Source organism: Erigeron canadensis, chromosome 5 (assembly GCF_010389155.1).
Source record: "Erigeron canadensis isolate Cc75 chromosome 5, C_canadensis_v1, whole genome shotgun sequence".
In the NCBI taxonomy this organism is placed as follows: domain Eukaryota; kingdom Viridiplantae; phylum Streptophyta; class Magnoliopsida; order Asterales; family Asteraceae; genus Erigeron; species Erigeron canadensis.
This window is the reverse complement of record NC_057765.1, coordinates 17,670,628-17,692,082: the sequence shown is the minus strand read 5'-3', so window position 1 is coordinate 17,692,082 and position 21,455 is coordinate 17,670,628. Positions and strand designations below refer to the sequence as shown.

Sequence of the window (21,455 nt, the reverse complement as noted above, 5' to 3'; positions counted from 1 at the left end):
TCAACAAGAGTGCGATTTCGATGTTCAACTACTCCATTTTGTTGAGGTGTTCTTGTGGCAGAAAATTGATGAGTAATGCCTTGTGATTTAAAGAAAGAATCAATTGTTATATTCTTGAATTCTGTGCCATTGTCAAAACGAACAATTCAAACTGATGATTGGAGATTGACTTGGGTTTGTTTGATGAAATCAATATATTCCTTTGGAGCATCACTTTTGGCATGAAGAAAGAAAACCCAAGTGTAACGAGAAAAATCATCAACAATCACAAGAATGTATCTTTTTCCATGAATGCTTCTGACTTTCATTGGTCCACACAAATCCATATGTAAAAGATGCAAACGACCTTCGGTACTCAGATGTTTCTTAGGTTTGTGAGATGCCTTCTTCATCTTGCTAATAGCACAAGCTGTACAAACATGTTCGGATTCATACTTGTATTTAGGAAGACCTTCAACAAGTTGTTTGTCTATTAAAGCATTGATAGTTTAAAAGTCAAGATGAGACAAACGATGATGCCATAACCATGAATTTTGTACAAAGGCTTTCGAGAGAAGGCAAATGTCAGAGTCTAGAGTTGCAACATTATTCAGATCAATGGTGAACAGATTAATGTCCTTGTTCCAGTGAGAATATCTACCCCGTCAGTGGTTTGAACTTTGCATTCATATCTCTTGAAAAGCACTTGAAGATCATTGTCACAGAATTGTCCAGCACTAAAAAGATTGTGACCTAATCCTTCAATATAGGAAACTCTCTATGGTAATTCCATTCTTGACAATGTCTCCATAACCAAGAATAGAGGAAACATGATCATTTCCAAATCTGACAGTTCCCATGAACTTCTCAACAAAATTAGAAAGTAGAGACTTGTTTCCAGTCATGTGACGAGAACATCCTGAGTCAACATACCATACACAAATCAGATATTCCTGCATAAACAAGTTATGATGTTAAGGTCTCCACATATACTGGGTCCTTGCGGGTGAGAGAAGGATACAATATGCAAAAACACATATCTACGAACAAGATCACACAAACATGAGATTATTTAAATTTAACAAGTAAACACATGATTAATTTGTATGAGTCTCTATTCTACCAATTAATTGATATTGATATGATAATTATTCAAATTGGACATATGAATTACAGAAACAGACAAAGTTTAAACATATGTTTTGATACAAGCGGGAGTAGTTCTAGATGTATTAGCCCTATCTAATGAATTTGATCTATGAACAATCCACGCTTGTTTGATTTGAGTAGAAATGCCATCAAGCTTGATTTTTCTAGAAGCATGTAAAAATCTATCTTTTGGACCATTTACTGCTACTAGTTAAGCACACGTCACCTGAAACATGAACATTCTTTAAATTAGAAAATGAGTTTTTCTTTGAGTTCTTGCCAGGATTCTTCTTGATGGTTTCACTTCTCACTTGACTTTTCTTAATATTATTAGGTGACAACCAACCATACTGATCTTTATATTTAGTAATCCATGAGGTTTTGTCTCTAACCCTTCAAAGTGGACTTAAAGGGTGTTTGAGGCTTCCTAGGAGTACTAGATGTTTTGCTAGTCTTTGGTTGTGTGTTACCTAGTAATTCATTTTTCACCGTCTTTGAACACTTGTGAGTTTTCACATATCTTGATGACTTAGTTTCATTTATGACTTTTGTTGATTTTGAGCCATCAGGGGTCTTGACAACTTGTAAAACTTTTGTGACTTTTGTTGTTTTTGAGGCATTAGGGGTTTTGACAACTTGAAAAACTGTTGAGACTTTTGTTGGTTTTGTCTTCTTACCTTGTTGGGTATGTGCTGACGAATATGGTTTTGGATTCTTTATCTCAGCAAAAGTAGGTTTGTTTTCCTTTTTCTCAAACATGTTTTCAAAAGCAGGATTAAATTTATGATTTCCATCCATAAAATCATTGAATTGCTGAGATTCTGTTTCCAATTTCACACTTGTTTCAGTCAAATTTGCCAGACTTGAACTTTGCTTAAATGATTGTGATGCTTTTTCTTTGTCCAAAAATGATTGAAGTTTCAAGTTCGTCAAAGTTAGTTCCACTTTGACTTTGTTGAGTTCCTCAACCACTTTTATTCGTTGATCCTTTTCTTTTTCAAACTTTTTGATCACATCATTAAATTCATTAAAATAAGTTTGAGTATCCTCAGAAAACTTAGGAATTGATGTATCAAAATAAATATCATTTGGATCAACAAAAATAGCATCACATTCATTATGAGCACAGTCAGTTTGAACGGAAACATTTACAACATCAAGACCAGTTTGAACAGATGCATTCAAAATTTCACAGATAGAACAAGTAGACTGATTTGAAGTTTTCATGTTTTTAGAATTGTTTTGCTCAGGTTCATTCATGATTTCACAAACAGAACATCCTGGTTGATCATAGATTGAAGTATTTGTCTTTGATGGGTTTCTTTTGTTATCACAGTGATTTTGAGTCTTCAGATTTTCTATGAGTGCATGTTTTTTATCAAGAGAATCTTCGAATCATCAATTTCTTTTTTCCAATACACTTTGCGGTATATAAGGTCTGACAATTTCAGGTTTTGGAAATGAAGTTGAATCATCCAAAGGTTTTTCCTTAAAACACTCAAGTATTTTAGGAACCTCTACCTTATGATTATTCTTATTACTTTGACACACCGGGCGAGTTAAAAAATCAAATGACTCATCAATTAATTCATTATTGAAGTAAACATTTGCACCCTTCTTTAGAAAATCATCTTCTTCAATATCACCATGACTTGGTCTCACAAATTGGTTGGTCATCCCACTTTTCATATGAGATTCTCTATACAATGAAGGAACCTCTTTTTATGCTTCGAGCAAATGTTCTGGATTGACATACCCTAACCCAGAGTTGAATTGAGTTTTTGAATTTCGTGGCCTATTCAAATAGATTTGTTGATAAGTTCGATTTATCTTGTACAAATTTTCTTGATAAAAATTGATTTCAATTTTGAGTTCTTCATTTGTCTTTTCAAGTTGTTGGTAAAGAGAATCTTTTATACAACAATCATATTTTACGTTAAAAATTTGATCTTCCAATTTCTTTCAACTCAGTGGTAGACTCATTTAGTTTGACATTTAATGACACTACGTCCTCTGCCAAAGCATTTGCCCAAAGCATCTCGTTGGTCTTTTCAACTTCCAATTGTGTCATGAGCTTGGTTAATTCAAGAACTTTGATTTCAAGTTCTCAGTTTTTTCAGATTTCAAATTCTCAAATTCTTTTTGAAAAAGATCAAACTTATCTTGTAAATTGAGCAAAATTTGGTATTTTTCTTTCAAATCATTGTTTATTTTTGAAATCTCTTTGTTTTTCTTTTTCCCTTCTAGAATAGTTGCTTCACTTTTATCCATATAAAAACCTAACAGTTTCTTGGGAATTGTAATTACCTCATCATCTTCTTGAGTAGAATCTGCAGCTTCATCATTTAGCTCTTTTGACTTCTTGATCTTTGTCATGAAGCACACATTCACTGCCAATTCATTAGTCTCATCATCAGTGAGGTGAAACCACTTGTCATCTTCAGCCAAAAGGGCAATTCCACTCTCTTCTTACTTTGCCAACATGAGTTTGTACTTGTAGTACTCTGAATTCTTCTTTCTGGCTTTGGTACACTCTGTGGTAATATGACCAAGAATTCCACAATTATAGCATTTTCTCTCTCCATAGAAAAAGATTTGAAAAAGAGCTAAAGCCTCTCTTGCAGCCATAGAAAAAGATTTGAAAACAAAACAAAAAGTTTAAGTTTTGAAACTGGATTTCTGAAGAATGCCGAGCTTAGACTTCGGCAAATAGAAGAAGTAGAAGAAGTTGTCTTTAACACAAGTTGAGTTGTGAAGGATGCCGAGCAAATATCTCGGTATATAGACTAAGTGTTTTGATTAGTGTCAACTTTAACTAAGTACCGAGGTTGTACTACGAAAACTAGTACAATCACTAACAGATCACCAACACTTAACCAAAATTTCTCAACTTACTTGTTTACCGAGATAATATCTCTACAAACTGAACAATTTCTTCCAACACTTAACCAAGAAATCCAAGATGTATAATCTCAATTATTTGCCGAGTTAACAACTCTGCAAATAAAGCAATATCTCCGCTCTTTGTTATATGCTTAAAATTCCCGAGCAAGAAGCTCTGCAAAGAGAACAAATCAAGATCAATAACCTCTACAAACACCAAATTTCACAAAACGACAAAATAGTCGAATATCAATCGTCTTCTTCGTCTAGCAACCCTTTCAAATGCCGAGCTAACTGTAAATCTCCATTTTCTTCTTCAATACTGGGAAATAAAACTCCAAATTTGTACCAAAATGTTCAGAATCTAAGTGCGAACAAATCCTTAAACAAATTAAACTCTAAAATCAACCAGAATTCAAACCCACTGATTTATGCTTTTGCCGAGCTTAGATCAAATCTTACTTTCTGATTGAATTAAACTCTAATTTTGATACAGGAATGATGCTAATCAAAATCCTAGATGATCGGTGAACAAACTTGGAAGAAAAACACGCTAATTTTGCTGAAATTAATCAAACAGTAATCTCGGCAAAACAGGAAGTTTATGAACAGCTCAAAAACACCAAAATTAAGAACAAATTCAGCTTATATTTTGATTCTAGATCGTTCAGATTGACTGATTTTGCTCTGATACCAAATGTAATGTATGTAATTGAGCTTTACTTTGTGTTTTAGTGTGTGTTAATGGAGGTAATGTGTGTGTTAGTGTGTGTATGTGCCAAGAGAGAAAAGTAAGAGTGTGGAAAGATTGGATAGCATGGAATGTGATCAAAGTTACAATTCAAAGTATGGAGGGGGCTTTATATACTTCCTATACAATTTACACTAGTCTCCCTTCCATACTTATGAGAATTACAAATAAGTACAAAACATTATAAACATACAAATCAACTACTAGAAATTATATTTCTAACAACCAACTCAAACCCAATCTGAAAATCTTCCAATGATGCATGTTGAATGACGCTAGACATGTACCTCTTCACTGCATCAAAGGCAATTAGATCTTCATAATATCTTTGAATAGCATTCACGTAGTGGATGTAGAGGAAAATCAAGTCATCAACCGGCAACAGTTTGAAATGAGCTTCATTGAATCTATAAATCAAGCCATTATCTCTTTTGACATGAAAACAAGGTCTTAAGATATGAGTCTTCCTTATCAAGATCACTCTGATTAGCACCACTATCCTGTACTTCCTCTGATCTTCAAGAATACTTGGATTGTAGCTATCGGCAAGTTTAAGGAGAGATCTGTATTCTTCAACTTGTTTTGGATCCTTAAACTTGTACATAGCAGCAAATTCTGGTCTTCCCACTTTGACAACTTTAATGGCTCCGTAGAAGATTGGAAATGCTCTTTCTTCCAAGAATCTTGATTTGATTGCCGCTTGCTTTGGCTTAATACCAAGCGCAACCATTCTAGCTTGATCTCTGACGAAGCGCAACTATTCACGAAGTTCCATTGTTCTTCTGTTAGTTCTATAGGGAAGTAGTCGGGAAGTGGTTCTTCTTCAGAAATGATGGCTTCTCTTAACACTTGTTTAAATGTAGACTTTTTGAAATCTTGAGAGACAGAATCTGGAGTTTTTCTTAGCTCATCAAACCCTTCAAAATCATTGAAAGAGTATTGCTTAGGAGTAGACACAGATGGAATTGTAGACTCTTCAGCTTCATTTCTTCCTGAAGTACCAGTGGTAAAATAATCAAGATCAGCAAATTCTTCAAACACTGGTTCTTCAGTTGATTTTTGAGTCTCCACAGATTCCGGAACATTCAACACTATGTTGTCTCTAATAGCTTCTGCGTCAGCCTCTCCTTCAGCAAATTCTATTATAGCCTCATCAACTACATCTTCATCAACAAACTCATTATCTTCCTCCTCTCCTTCTATTTCTCCCATTCCAAACACCTCTTCCAACCTCTTCCTTATTTCTTCCCTTTGTTCAGCATTTTCTATTTCCTCAACATTCAACCCAAGTCCTTTCCACATTTCATCAGATCTAGCCCTACACTCGGCTAATCTATCTATCTCAGCTTGATCATCCTCAACTACATCAACATTTCCACCTTCAACTCTTTCCCTCATCTCCACATCTACATTCGTTTCTTCAACTCTTGTCGTATATACATTGGTTTGACCATCTCCTTGGATCATCCCATTTGGAAGAAACCAAGGCCGGTCGGCAAGACTCAAGAGCAATTAACCTGAGCTCGAAAGCAGTAAGTTTGGCATCATATTCAGCCTTCTGAGATAGTACTTGCTCTTTCAAAGCTTCAACTTGACTTGCATGCTCTATTTCTCTTTCTCTCAACTCCAAAGCATTCAACACCCCCTATCAATCATAGTTATGTTGTCACCTTCATCCCTCAAGATATGAAGTAAATGTTTGCATGTATTTTCTTTGTCTTGTTGTTTTGAGGTTGATGAAGTTTGTTGAGGTGTTGTTGTTTTTTGAAGTGGTGTTGGTGTTTGTATAGACGGTGGAAACAACCCGGAGGTTGTTGGCACACTGGTGCTGTGACCTAAACCAGCCGAAGCTGTTTTAGGATTTCCTATAGATCCTTGGGGTAAAGCCTCACCAGCAGTTGGAGATTCAATGGCTTTACAACTAGAATCAAGGTGTGTCCTAGACTGTGATAAATCACTGTCCGGGACTTGTTGTTGGGTAACACCTCTAACAACACCGGGGTCACTGAGAATGCCCGTTAATACAGTCTCAGGTTGATCCCGAGAAACAGCAGTGTCACCTTGGCGTTCATACTGTCTCTCAGTCTCAGTGTGAGAACTGTTGCCTGCGGCTAAAGCTGGCATAACGTTAGCTAAGGCAGGACTTCCAAGCTGTCCTAGAGGGTCACACACAGTGGGTCTCTCTCTGCTTGTTCCGGCATCAGTACTAAACTGAGCTTGTTGGTCCATGTCCCTAGGAGAACTAGACTCTAGTGCACGAAATGAAGGCGAGAGGTGGGGCTGGTCCTCTCTTATTTCAACACTCTCATCCTCCAAACGAGGAGAGTGTGGTGAACGTGGTTGTTCCCCGTGCATATCTGAGACTAACTCCTGTTGTGAGGAGTCAGAATGGCTGGCAGTTGTTTGTGCATGCAAGAGTGAGGAGCTCTCGACTTCTACCCTAGGGTTATCATCCCGGCTAGACTCATTGGTTTCATCTATTGGAGGGCAAACGTTTTCTTTACGCCCTTGTCCTAACCCGGACCTCTCAACCTCTTTTGTATTTTCAACCCTTCCCTCATTCCTTCCTTGTACCTCCGGCACAACCTCATCTCCAGTGCCCATATCCTCAGAAATAACATCAGATATCACACTTGCAATAGTTTTTGTGGATCATCATCAAAGTCTGTCGAGGTACCAAAAGATTGATCAACATTAAGTGTACCCGACTCATCTCTTTTCAAGCTTGAAGATGAAGCAGAGTGTCTCTTCTTGTGCTTCTTCTTTGTAAGTTTCAACAAATCAGACTTAGATTTAATCCTTCGAGCTTGCATTTTTAATCTTCTCCCAGGGATGGGAGCGGGAATGTTTGATGTGGTTTCAAGAATTGTTGATAGTTGTGATGGAGAATGAATTGGTTGAATTGGAGAATAGATGGAAGGAAGTGGTGTAGAAGGTGTTGTAGGAATCGATGATGTTGATTGTGATGGTGGTGGTGTTGTTTGAGAAGATGATATAGTTGGTAAGATAGGAGTTTCAAATGATACTTTTTTAAGTTTCCTCCTCGGTTGCTCAACAGTCCCCTCACCTCTATCCCCTCTTTTTCTTTTAGATAACCTAGGACCCTCACTTGGCGACCTATGCACAGTTGGGGTAGGTGTCTGTCGGCTTTCAGACCCCAGAACTGTGTCTAACCACTCTCTATATGTCCTAAGATGGGGACTGTTAGCCGATACAAGATTAAGCAAAAATGGTGGAATTGGAAAAGGTTTTGCTAGCTCACTTCCTGTGCCCCTTAGATTAGACCTATACATGGCAATGACACATTTGAACGAGTCATCTAACTTAGGGATTACATCAGTAGAATCAAGAACATTTTCAATCAACAACGTGAAGAATCTGATGTATGGGATATCCTTTCTTTCTTGCCCATCTTTGCCTTTCACTACTTGAGCCATTTTCTCCCAGATTATCTTTGCATAATCACATTGAACGTTATGAGTGACAGCATAATAAAGTGACAGAGAGTGTCGTGTCATTGCATCAATTCCTTTCTGGGAGGGCATCAAGCATGTATTTAAAACATTATACATGGTGTGCCAGAGAGTAGCAACATTCATTCTCTTAAAATGTCTCAGAGATCCCAATTCCCCTTCATACCCAAGGGCTTGAATTGCAGCCAACATTTCTTCAACAGATGGCAGTTCTTCATACTCTTCTTGTTCAGGAAACCCTAGGATGGATCTGAACTGTTCCAGATTAAATTTACATAGATAATATTTTCCTTCAGATTCCAATGTATATTGTAAGTAGTCTTCAGACTTCTTTCTTTTGTCTGCCTTTGTGTACACTATAGATTCCCATAAGTCGAAAACGCACTTCTCTAGAACTATAGCTCCATTAATGAGAACTATATTAAGTAGATGGTGATTCAGAATTTCAGTTATGATTGGGAATTTTGATGCAAATGGGATGTGCAAAGCTTGATTAGCTTGCATCTTCATAGAGGCACCTTCTTCAAATATAGACATCTTTTTATAAATTTTAAAAAGAACCTGAAATGAAACCAATTTGACCAAAATTTTGACCAGATTAGCAACTTTAGACATAACATAAAGAAATATACACATGATAACAAATTAGACACACCATTTACACAATGTTTCGTTCATATATCAAGTATGAGACAATAGAGGTAGTACACAAAGGCGTTCAATACCTTGCTTCTCACCCTAATATATATAAGAAATCATTACAATTTATAGAATCACATAAGTATTTAAAGATAAGATAACAAAGGTAGTACACAAAGGCGTTCAATACCTTACCGCTCGGCAGATAGTATAAAAGAAAAGTTTTGTCCGAAAACATTACAAGTATGGAAAAAGGAGTTGAAACAACTTTTGTGCAACTTGTAACATTTGTCGAGCTTAAACTTCGGTAAACAGAAGAAATGTAAGTGAAGTCTATGATATGCCGAGCAAATACCTCGGCGTATAGAACAAATAGATTGGACTTCACTTTGAATATATATATATATATATATATGAAAAATCATTTGATTAAACAACAAGAATGTAGCCAATTGATAAAGGACCATTTCAAGTAAAAATTAGTTTCAAGTCGTTTAGAAGAGATTTTAACTGTTTGCCGAGCAAAATGCTCTGCAAATAGTATAAATTGAAAAATGTGACTTAGAAACTTTTTCAAGGAAAATTGTGATTTGCCGAGCTTATTGCTCTGCAAATGGTTCAAAATGACTTAGAAAACTTTTCATGTGAAATGTGTTGTTTGCCGAGCTTAAAGCTTCGCAAACATCTTTATTCAAGAAAATCTTATGAAAATTATTTCAAGAAGATCTCACGAAAGAATTCAAGTACAAAGTTCTGTAAACAATGTATTTTTGAAAAAGATTTATATTGATTTCCCGAGCAAAATGCTCTGCAAATGAGAACTTTGGTACTATGGAAAAAATTTCATGAAACACTGGAAGGAGTCGAGATCAAAGCTCTGCATTCATTTAAAATCCTTTGAATGGGTTCAGAGAAATCAATGGTTTGCCGAGCAAACATCTCGGCAAATGGAAATTATGCTATTCCTTCCTTGTGAAAGTTTGAGGGTCAGGTTTAACACTTTTAAAGTATGTCGAGTAAAGAGCTCTGCATCTAGTTGATAAACTCTTGAAAGAAGTTTATGAAAACACTTGTTTGCCGAGCAAATATCTCGGCATCCTTTAGAAAAGATAGAAAGTTTCAATCCCATAAATCATGAAGGTTTGAAGATGACCGTTGATACTTGTATTAATTGCCGAGCAAACACCTCGGCACTTAGAAAAAAATCAAAGCATTTTTCCAGATATTACCCAAACCATCAAATCCAACCCAAAAACTTTATTCAGATGAAAAATAGAGAAGATTAAAGTGACAAACAACACTTATACATCCTAAACATGCAACTAAATTCATCAAACAACACATCAAAACATCACAGAACTCACAATAAACATGATCAGTTCATTCATACATTTAATCAAACAGTTTGTAAGGAAATAAGAATCAAGGATTTCTACCTTTAAATCTCGATGATTTGATGATGAAAGAAGATGGAATGGACTTAGTAATACTCAGACAACACAACCCTTTCAAGATATAACCCAAACGAATCAACAAAGTGATGAAGAAATTCGTGTGAAAGTGATCGGATGAAGATGAGAGAAAACAAGCAAGTTTTGAGAAATGTGAAAAACAATAAATGATCTCTCCCGCCCATTCCTTTTCCTTTTAAATTCAAACTCGGGTCAGGGGTGTGGATCGACCTACGTGACAACCTGAGTTCATTCTAGTGGGCCTGACATGTTCGGCATAAAATCTTTTTGGATTTTCAAATTAAAAATTGGGCTTAAAAAAATAGAAAAAAAAATAACAAAAAAAAAAAGTGAGAACATAAAATAGTAGAAAAATATAAACACAACATGACATATAATAATAACAAAAACACAAATATTTACACGCAAATATGCATACTCCCCCTCGAATTACGCATACAAAAGAAAAATTAATTTACAAACTCCCCCTAAAATCATGCATTCTACCCTTTTTCTCCCCTCAAACATTGCATGTAATAACAAGTAAAACACATAAATGTTTGAAACAGAAAATGAACATAGAATACATAGCATTAAAGCAATTAAGTTTGTAAATCTAGCATGCCAAGTTTGGTTTTGAGAAAATTGAACCTTTGTTCATCCAGTGGTTTAGTGAAAAGGTCAGCCAACTGGTAGTTAGTGGGAACAAAATAGAGTTCGATGTTACCTTTCTCAACATGATCTTTAATAAAATGGTACCGAACATCTATATGCTTGGTTTTAGTATTTTGTACTGGATTGCAGGATATAGCAATGGCACTCTTGGAGTCACAGTAGATGGGAATTCTGTCAAACTGAAATCCATAATCAGTTAATTGTGTCTTCATCCATAGAACTTGTGAACAACAACTAGCTGCAGCAACATATTCAGATTTGGCAGTAGATGTAGATACAGAATTCTGCTTCTTTGAAGACCAACTTACCAACCTATCCCCTAAAAATTGTACACTTCTCGAAGTGCTCTTTCTATCCAACTTACAACCTGTATGGCCAGCATCTGAGTATGCAACTAATTGAAAGCCGGTATCCTTTGGATACCACAAACCAAGGTTCACGGTGCCTTTAAGGTAACGGAAAATCCCTTTGACGGCCTGAAAATGACTTTCTTTGGGATTGGCCTGGTACCTTGCACACATACATGTGGAAAACATAATATCCGGGCGACTGGCAGTCAAATACATGAGTGACCCTATCATACTGCGATATTTCTTTTGATCAAAAGATTTACCATTTAAATCAGCATGAATTTGTGTTCGAGTTTCCATGGGTGTTCCAATTGGTTGACAATTTATCATATCAAATTTTTTCAACATGTCAAGGATATACTTATTTTGACAAATAAATGTACCATTTGACAACTGTTTTACTTGGAGACCAAGGAAAAAGTTTAATTCACTATCATACTCATTTCAAACTTGTTGATCATTAGTGCAGAAAAATTCTTGCAGTACTTAGAGTTAGTCGACCCAAAAATTATGTCATCAACATATATCTGGATTAAAATAATGTCACCACCTTGTCTTTTGATGAAGAAGGTAGTATCAATTGAACCTTTTTTAAATCCAGATTTCAAGAGAAAAGCAGTGAGAGCGTCATACCATGCATGAGGAGCTTGTTTCAAACCATACAAGGCTTTATCTAACCTGTAGACATAATCTGGATGTTCAGAGTTCACAAAACCATCAGGTTGTTCAACATAGACCTCTTGTTTGAGAACTCCGATCAAAAATGCTGTTTTGACATCCATCTGATATACAATAAAGTTCTTGTAAGCAGCATAGGCAAAAAACATCCGTATTGCTTCAATTCGTGCAACAGGTGCAAACGTCTCATCATAGTCGATTCCATCTTGTTGACAATATCCCTTTGCAACCAAACGTGCTTTGTTGCGGACAACATCTTCGTTTTCATCCTTTTTGTTCTTGAAGATCCACTTTGTTTTGATTGGTTCTTTGTTCTTGTAAGGATTCGGAACCAATCTCCACACTTGAAGCCTCTCAAATTGATTAAGTTCTTTCTGCATAGCCTTTACCCAATCTGGATGACCGAGTGCTTCATTCACTATTTTTGGCTCAACTATACTCAGGAAATTCACAAACATGCATTCATTCACTGATGCAAATCTTGTCTGTATTCCTGAGGCTGGATTGCCAATGATCTAAGAAATCAGATGAGATCTAGTCTATTTGGTTGAATGAGGAAGAGGTTCATGTGGATCATTTAATTCTTCAGTATCAATGAACGTCGGAGTATGTTGTGCAGTTATTTGCTCAAATGAAGTTGCCAGTGGTTCAACAAACTCTTCAGTGGCATAAACTTCTGGGTTATTTGCAGGATTTGTCACTTGTGAAATATGAGTATGTGAACTTTGTGACTTAGAAGTGGCAGTATGAAGATGAGATTCAGATGATGGTAAAGATATATCTGAATTGAGTGATGGTGATGACTCATCGTCTCCATTTGGTGCTGAAGAAGTATTCATGGTACTGGAACTTGCACTTGTATCTAAACTGGGTTCAGACATTCTTGGATGATCATGGTAGAATTCTTCAAACAAAATATCCAAATTCTCTGTGGTTGGAGTACTGAATTGAGATTTGACATTGGAAGCGATTATTGTTGCGGAAGCTTGTGGTCGATTAAGTTCGGGTCTTGAATTATTTTGTTCAAGAACCATACCAGATAGTTCATCAAATCGAACATTCATACTCTCAACTATCTTCTTCGTCCGATGATTGTAGACACGATATGCAATCGATTCTCTTGAATAACCAATAAAATATGCCTCATCACCTTTTGGTTCAAATTTACCCAAATTGTCTTGATCATTGAGAACATAACAAACACATCCAAAAATGTGTAAGAAGTTCACATTGGGTTTCCTCTTATTGATCACCTCATATGGAGTTTTATCAAATCTCTTGTTGATAATGGACCTATTCTGAGTAAAACAAGCAGTAGCTACAGCTTCAGCCGAAAGATTTGGAGGTAGCTTTGAATAGGCAAGCATTGTTCTGGCTTCTTCAACAAAAGTGCGATTTCGACGTTTAACTACTCCATTTTGTTGAGGTGTTCTTGTGGCAGAAAATTGATGAGTAATGCCTTGTGATTTAAAGAGAGAATCAATTGTTGCATTCTTGAATTCTGTGCCATTGTCAGAACGAACAATTCGAACTGATGATTGAAGATTGACTTGGGTTTGTTTGATGAAATCAATAATTTCCTTTGGAGCATCACTTTTGGCATTAAGAAAGAAAACCCAAGTGTAACGAGAAAAATCATCAACAATACAAGAATGTATCTCTTTCCATGAATGCTTCTGACTTTCATTGGTCCACACAAATCCATATCTAAAAGATGCAAAGGACCTTCGGTACTCAGATGTTTCTTAGGTTTGTGAGATGCCTTCTTCATCTCGCCAATAGCACAAGCTGGACATACATGTTCGGATTCGTACTTGTAATCAGGAAGACCTTCAACAAGTTGTTTGTCTACTAAAGCATTGATAGTTTGAAAGTTAAGATGAGACAAACGACGATGCCATAACCATGAATTTTGTGCAGAGGCTTTCGAGAGAAGGCAAATGTCAGAGTCTAGAGTTGGAACATTATTCAGATCAATGGTGAACAAATTATTGTCCCTTGTTCCAGTGAGAATATCCACCCCGTCTGCGGTTTGAACTTTGCATTCATATCTCTTGAAAAGCACTTGAAGATCATTGTCACAGAATTGTCCAACACTAAATAGATTGTGACCTAATCCTTCAACATAGGAAACTCTCTTTATGGTAATTCTATTTTTGACAATGTCTCCGTAACCAAGAATAGGGGCAATATGATCATTTCCAAATCTGACAGTTCCCATGAACTTCTCAACAAAATTAGAAAGTAGATACTTGTTTCCAGTCATGTGACGAGAACATTCCGAGTCAACATACCATACACAAATCAGATATACCTGCAGAAATGAGTTATGATGTTAAGGTCCCCACATATATTGGGTCCGTGCGGGTGAGAGAGGGATACAATATGCAAATACACATATATACAAACAAGATCACACAAACATGAATTTATTCAAATTTAACAAGTAAACACACATAATTGTTCAAATTGGACATACGAATTACAGAAATAGACAAAGTTTAAACATATGTTTTGATACAAGCGGGAGTAGTTATAGATGTATTAGCCCTATCTAATGAATTTGATATACGAACAATCCACACTTGTTTGATTTGAGTAGAAATGCCATCAAGCTTGATTTTTCTAGAAGCATGTAAAAATCTATCTTTTGGAATCCATTTACTGCTACTAGTTAAGCACACGTCACCTGAAACATGAAGATTCTTGAAATTAGAAAACAAGTTTTTCTTTGAGTTCTTTCCAGGATTCTTCTTGATGGTTTCACTGCTCACTTGACTTTTCTTAATATTATTAGGTGACAACCAACCATACTAATCTTTATACTTGGTAATCCCTGAGGTTTTGTCTCTAACTACCTTCAAAGTGGACTTAAAGGTTGTTTGAGGCTTCCTAGGAGTACTAGATGTTTTGCTAGTCTTTGGTTGTTTGTTACCTAATAATTCATGCTTCACCGTCTTTGAACACTTGTGAGTTTTCACATCTCTTGATGACATAGTTTCATTTTTGACTTTTGTTGATTTAGAGTCATTAGGGGTCTTTACAACTTGAAAAACTTTTGTGGCTTTTATTGGTTTTAAGGCATCAGGGGTCTTGTCAACTTGAAAAACTTTTGAGACTTTTGTTGATTTTGTCTTCTTACCTTGTTGGGTATGTGCTGACGAGTATGATTTTCGATTCTTTATCTCAACAAAAGTTGGTTTGTTTTCCTTTCTCACAAAGATTTTTTTAAAAGCTGGTTTAAATTTATGATTTCCATCCATAAAATCATTGAATTGCTGAGATTCTGTTTCCAATTTCACACTTGTTTCAGTCAAATTTGTAGGACTTGAACTTTGCTTAAATGATTGTGATGCTTTTTCTTTGTCAATCATTGAAGTTTCAAGGTTGTCAAAGTTAGTTCCACTTTGACTTTGTTGAGTTCCTCAACAACTTTATTCATTGATCCTTTCCTTTTCAAACTTTTTGATCACATCATTAAATTCATTAAAATAAGTTTGAGTGTCCTCAGAAAACTTAGGAATTGATGTATCAAAATAAATATCATTTGGATCAATAGAAACAACATCACATTCATTTTGAGCACAGTAAGTTTGAACAGAAGCATTTACAACTTCAACATCAGTTTGAACAGATGCATTCAAAATTTCACAGATCGAACAAGTAGACTGATTTGAAGTTTTCATGTTTTCAGAATTGTTTTGCTCAGTTTCATTCACGATTTCACAAACAGAGCATCCTGGTTGGTAACAGATTGAAGTATTTGTCTTTGATGGGTTTCTTTTATTGTCATAGTGATTTTGAGTCTTCAGATTTTCTATGAGTGCATGTTTTTGTAACAACCCTACTTTTTAAATAGTATATACGTGCTAGTTAGGTTGTCTATGTTCCCGCAAGCCATAGTATAGTTGAAGCTAGTAGATAATGCCCCTAAACTTGTAATCTAAAGCTATTATTAGTGTCAAGTTCAATTTAATAAAAAGCCATTAAACAAAAAAAATTTTAGTTGATAATCAATTAATTTATAAATAATAATACAAGTCTCACAAGTTGAGATAACAATTAAAAATCCTTATAAATGTCCAACAATTTGTATCATCAACCCAACTAAATAATATTTGGTCATGGAAATAGTATGAGCATCTTAAAATATTTATAAGTCCTTTTGTACATAAAAATGCATGAATAATAATAAGTGTATATATATAAGCCTAATATAATTACAAGATTGTAACCAATGAGCCATGTAACAAACTAAAAACACAAAAATATATATATACACATATATATACACGGCACACATATAGATGTATGTCCACAACTTTTTCCTTGCTTCTAAACTAGAAAACCTTTTGAATGCATGCATGAATACACTTAACCTATACATATACATAATATATACCAACAACCATTAACCATTTTAAAATTTAAACAAAAAAAATCCCCTCTTTTCTACCCTCCCAAGGCCGGCCCCCCTTTCCCCCATATTCATCCGCCAATCAACTTATGAGACTCCTTATACTCCCCATACACACATAACACTCAATTTCCTTACACTCCCAATACACACTCTTCACCTTTTACACACACATAACTCATTCTCTCTCTCAAAAACTCATCTCCCCTCCTTTCTTTTCTTCTTATTTTCGGCAGCAACAAGCAACAAAAAGGAAGAAAAAGTTCATCTAAACACTTATTAATAATAAGGATTATAGGCTAGATTAATAAAGGGTTAATTCAAGCATAGTTTAAGGGTTATATTAAGGTTGAAACAAGGGTTGTTGGAGGCTTAAAGAGTCACGAAATTTCTGTCATATTTCCATCTTCAAAAGTGTTCTTCAAGGGTATATATCTTTATCCCTTTACTAGTTTAATTTTTTTCTTGTTTATATTAAAAAGGTTTTATCAAAAGATTGTGTTTTCTTTTGAATATACACTTGATGAGGGCAAAGTTGATAGGATCTTTCTTTCCATGCTCATGCATGTTGGATCCATGAAGAAAGATCCAAGGATTCAACTAGTTTAAAGACCCAAAAGTGTAGATATATATAATATAGCTTTTGATATGGTTTTTCTTGTGAAAGATGGTCATATTAATATATATTATGAAGTTATATTTTCTGGAAAAATTTTATAAAAATATGGATTTTATGTTGTGTTGTTAGATCTATAAAAGTTAGCATGAAAAAGTGTTGGTTGTGTTGATAGTTGTAAGAAAATCTTTTTGCATGTAGAGAAGAACATGTCTTATACAATCTTTATGTTCATATTTTCTGGAATATTTCATAAAAATATGTTTTCTTATTGATGGATTTGAGATGGATAAAGATTTATGTTAAAAAGTATTGATTTAAGTGCATACATGTTAGATTTAAGAAGGTTGGCTTGTTGTTGGATTATGAGATGGTTAAAGACTTGTATTAACTGGAAAATATGTTAATCTTAGTGAATATAATCTGGAAAAATTTATAAAAATATCAAGTATCAAGGTTTGAATCAAAACAAGCAAAATATGCTTGAAATCGCAAACCGAAAACATGCAAAAATGCATTTTGAGCACACACATGCACCATAATCTTTTGAGCATGAAATTATGATGAACCTACTGGAAATATTTCATATCAAATGTATAAAATGCAAGTCACTTGATGTATGGCAAGAATTAGCTCAAAAATCACCTTTTCGGGTCAATAAATAAGTAACCGAAAGCACAAAATTACACATATCACACCACCACCACTATCACGACTTGAACCACCAAAATATGATGAACTTACTGTAATATTTGAGTTAAGAATGAAAATCCATTTTGAAGTACCTTTATAGCTTAAGAAATGAGGCTTAAATCACTATTTCGATAAACGATTTTTAATTATAAAGTCCTCAATTTAAGCAAGACACAAGAGAGGTTGAATTGATATGAATTTTCATTGATATGAGTTGCCAAAAAGGCCTATAATTTTTGGACTAAAGCTCTTGTGGTGATTTGTAAGAATTTCTATGATTTAATGAATTAAAATGATAATTAAAAGATATATAAATTAATTAATAAATTATATAAATCATGAATCTGATCAAAACTACTTAACCAATGATAAAAGTGACCAAAACCTACTGGGGAAAAATAATTACAAGCAAGGGAACAAGAACTGTACAAATTAAAAGTAAATTATTAAGTAAAAGTCACTAATTAATCGTTATTATTAAATAAACAGAAATAATGCACAAATAAATATAAAAATCATAATATTACAAATAAAAAAAGACTTAGAAATCAGTAAATAATCCATCTATAATTATCTATGAAGTTTAGAGATAATTTAAGGACTTAAAAATAATTATAGGGAATTATTTAATTAATAAATCAATAAAATAAATAAATAATCCATTAAATAATATTAATTTAAATAAATAATTATAAATCAGTAAAATATATCAACATTAATATTATAAGAACACAAATGTCAAATATGGTTATTAAACAAAGTATGCAATGAAAAATATATATAAAACAAAGTTAAACTACCGAAATTCCAATAACCGAACAAAATCGTATAAATGGCCTTCACTACCAAATGTTTTCAAACCAAATGAGGTGAACAACATAATGTACTTGAATTCCATAATTAAACAACAACCAAAGATGGGCAAGTCTACTAGCATACATCTCATGATCTAGTTTACTAGTCATGCAACACACACTTACGTTGTGTATATTTTAAATACCAAGGTTTAGTCTTGCTCGAGGGACGACACCACTAGACGTACTTCACGCATCTGATCAGCCCCTTTTCATACTCCAATCAAGTGAGTCATAGCCCCCTTTCAAACTACTTTATGTGTATAACTATCGGGGTGAAAAGCATGACATATAAATGAAATTGCTTATATATATATATAAATGATTTTTGATAATATGACTATGAAATGAAACTGTTTAGTATGTTCAATGTGATAAATGTTTTATGATAAGCTTGAGTTCTGTCAACCCGTTTGCTTTCGGTACACTACTATTTACTCCGAAAGCGGAGGCCTGTAGTTAAAGAGTTGCGCAACTAGGTTTCGTCCACCCACCCATAAGTGTAACGGTGGAAGGTTGGTTGCCTTCGTGACAACCTTCACTTCCAGTCCGACCATAGTGGTGCTCTAGCTACCTTAAATTTAAATGGTCGTCTCCATGGCACGACCCTATTATTACTAATACGGCACTTGATTGACAGCTTGTGCTATGAAATGAATTATATATATATATTGTTGGACTTGATAAAATGGTAGTAGTAGTGGCTCAAGCATTTACTCATCAAAGCTTACTTGAATTTTGCCTATGTGGCTAAATGATATTGATATTAATATGTTGGTTATTATAAGTTGAACATACGCTTTAGAATTGATTCTTTGAAAGAATACTTGGAAAATTTTAGGACTCATTATCCTTGAATATGGTTGGTATATATTTGTGTGTTGTTAGTTAAAACCTATGAACTCACTCAACACTCGTAGTTGACACTTTTTCTTCATGCTTTTCAGGTTTAGAGCAGTAAGTTAGCTTCATGGACCGCCTCTTGGATGTTGTGTGTTTGTTATATGGTTGGACAAGTAACGCAAACATTTGATCTTTTGATTATGAATTTGGTTATGTAATGGATTTAGACGTCATCTTGAACTTGTAATCTTTTGGATTTGAATGTCATTTGAAAACTTGTTTTGATGTTTTATATTTAAATCTTTTGTACCATGTCGTTCTGTGGCATCTCGTGTTTCCGCCTTAGTCGGGGTGTTACAGTTTTTCATTAAGAGACTTCTTCAAATCATCAATTTCTTTTTACAAAACACTTTGTGGAATATAAGGTCTGACAATTTTAGGTTTTGAAAATGAAGTTGAGTCATCCAAAGGATTTTCCTTAAAACACTCAAGTATTTCAGGAACCTTCACCTCATGATTATTCTTATTACTTTGACACACCGGACGAGTTAAAAAATCAAATGACTTATCAATTAATTCATAATTGAAGTAAACATTTGCACCCTTCTTTAGAAAATCACCTTCCTCAATATCACCATGACTTGGTCTCACAAATTGGTCGGTCATCCCACTTTTCATATGAGATTCTTTATACAGTGAAGGAACCTCTTCATGTGCTTTGAGCAAATGTTCTGGATTGACATACCCTAACCCGGAGTTGAATTGAGTTTTTGAATTTCTTGGCCTATTCATATAGATTTGTTGATAAGTTCGATTTATCTTGTACAACTTTTCTTGATAAAAATCGATTTCAGATTTGAGTTCTTCATTTGTCTTTTCAAGTTGTTTGTAAAGAGAATCTTTTATACAACAATCATATTTTAGGTTAGAAATTTGATCTTCCAATTCTTTCAACTCAGGGGTAGACTCGTTCAGTTTGACATTTAATGACTCTATGTCCTCTGCCAAAGCATTTGCTCGAAGCATCTCATTGGTCTTTTTAACTTCTAATTGTGTCATGAACTTGGTTAATTCAAGAACTTTGGTTTCAAGTTCTTGCTTCTGAAGATGAAGCTTTGAATTTGGAGTAAAAGTGACTGCAGCTTTTTCAGATTTCAAATTGTTAAATTCTTTATGAAGAACATCAAACTTATCTTAAAAATTGAGCAAAATTTGGTCTTTTTCTTTCAAATCATTGTTTATTTTGAAATCTCTTTAATTTTCTTTTTCCCTTCTTGAATAGCTGCTTCACTTTTATCCATATAAAAACCTAACAGTTTCTTGGGAATTGTGATTACCTCATCATCTTCCTCGGTAGAATCTGCGGCTTCATCATTTAGCTCCTTTGACTTCTTGATCTTTGTCATGAAGCACACATTCGCTGTCAATTCATCAGTCTCATCATCAGTGAGGTGAAGCCACTTGTCATCTTCAGCCAAAAGGGCAATTCCACTCTCTTCTTACTTTGCCAACATGAGTTTGTACTTGTAGTACTCTGAATTCTTCTTTCTGGGTTTGGTACACTCTGTGGCAATGTTACCAAGAATTCCACAATTATAGCATTTTCTCTCTCCATTCTTTTTCTCTCAAATTTTTTCTCACTATCAAACTTCTTTTCTCCAACTGGTTCCTTGAAAGTCGCAAATTTAGCAGCACTTGAATGCTTGGCATATAATGAAACTGAGGAAGACCGAAGCTGATTGTTGGTAGGTTTGTTTTTGAAGAATTTCTTCTTGAAAGATTTGGTGAAGTAAGCCAACTCTTTTTACATCTCAAGATGCTTTTCATCTAGTTCTGGATCACTTACATCACTCACCTCCGAATCAGTTTCAACTTCAATTCTGCTTTTTCTTGAACCTCTAGAAGACTTCTTCTCAACAACAAGAGCCAGTGGATCAGAATGAACAGCTTCCTCTTTCATCTTTCGTGTCTTTAGAACTTGATCATTGTTCAATGTGAGTTTCT

At 34.6% G+C, this 21,455-nt stretch overlaps 1 long non-coding RNA gene across 1 annotated transcript; it reads left to right on the top strand.

Moving 5' to 3' along the window:
- Positions 1-16,861: 16,861 nt before the first annotated feature.
- Positions 16,862-19,696, top strand: LOC122598963. Its single transcript, XR_006323805.1, has 3 exons — positions 16,862-16,872; positions 18,765-18,835; positions 19,556-19,696. It is a non-coding gene; the product is annotated as an uncharacterized LOC122598963 (long non-coding RNA).
- The last annotated feature ends 1,759 nt before the right edge of the window (positions 19,697-21,455 follow it).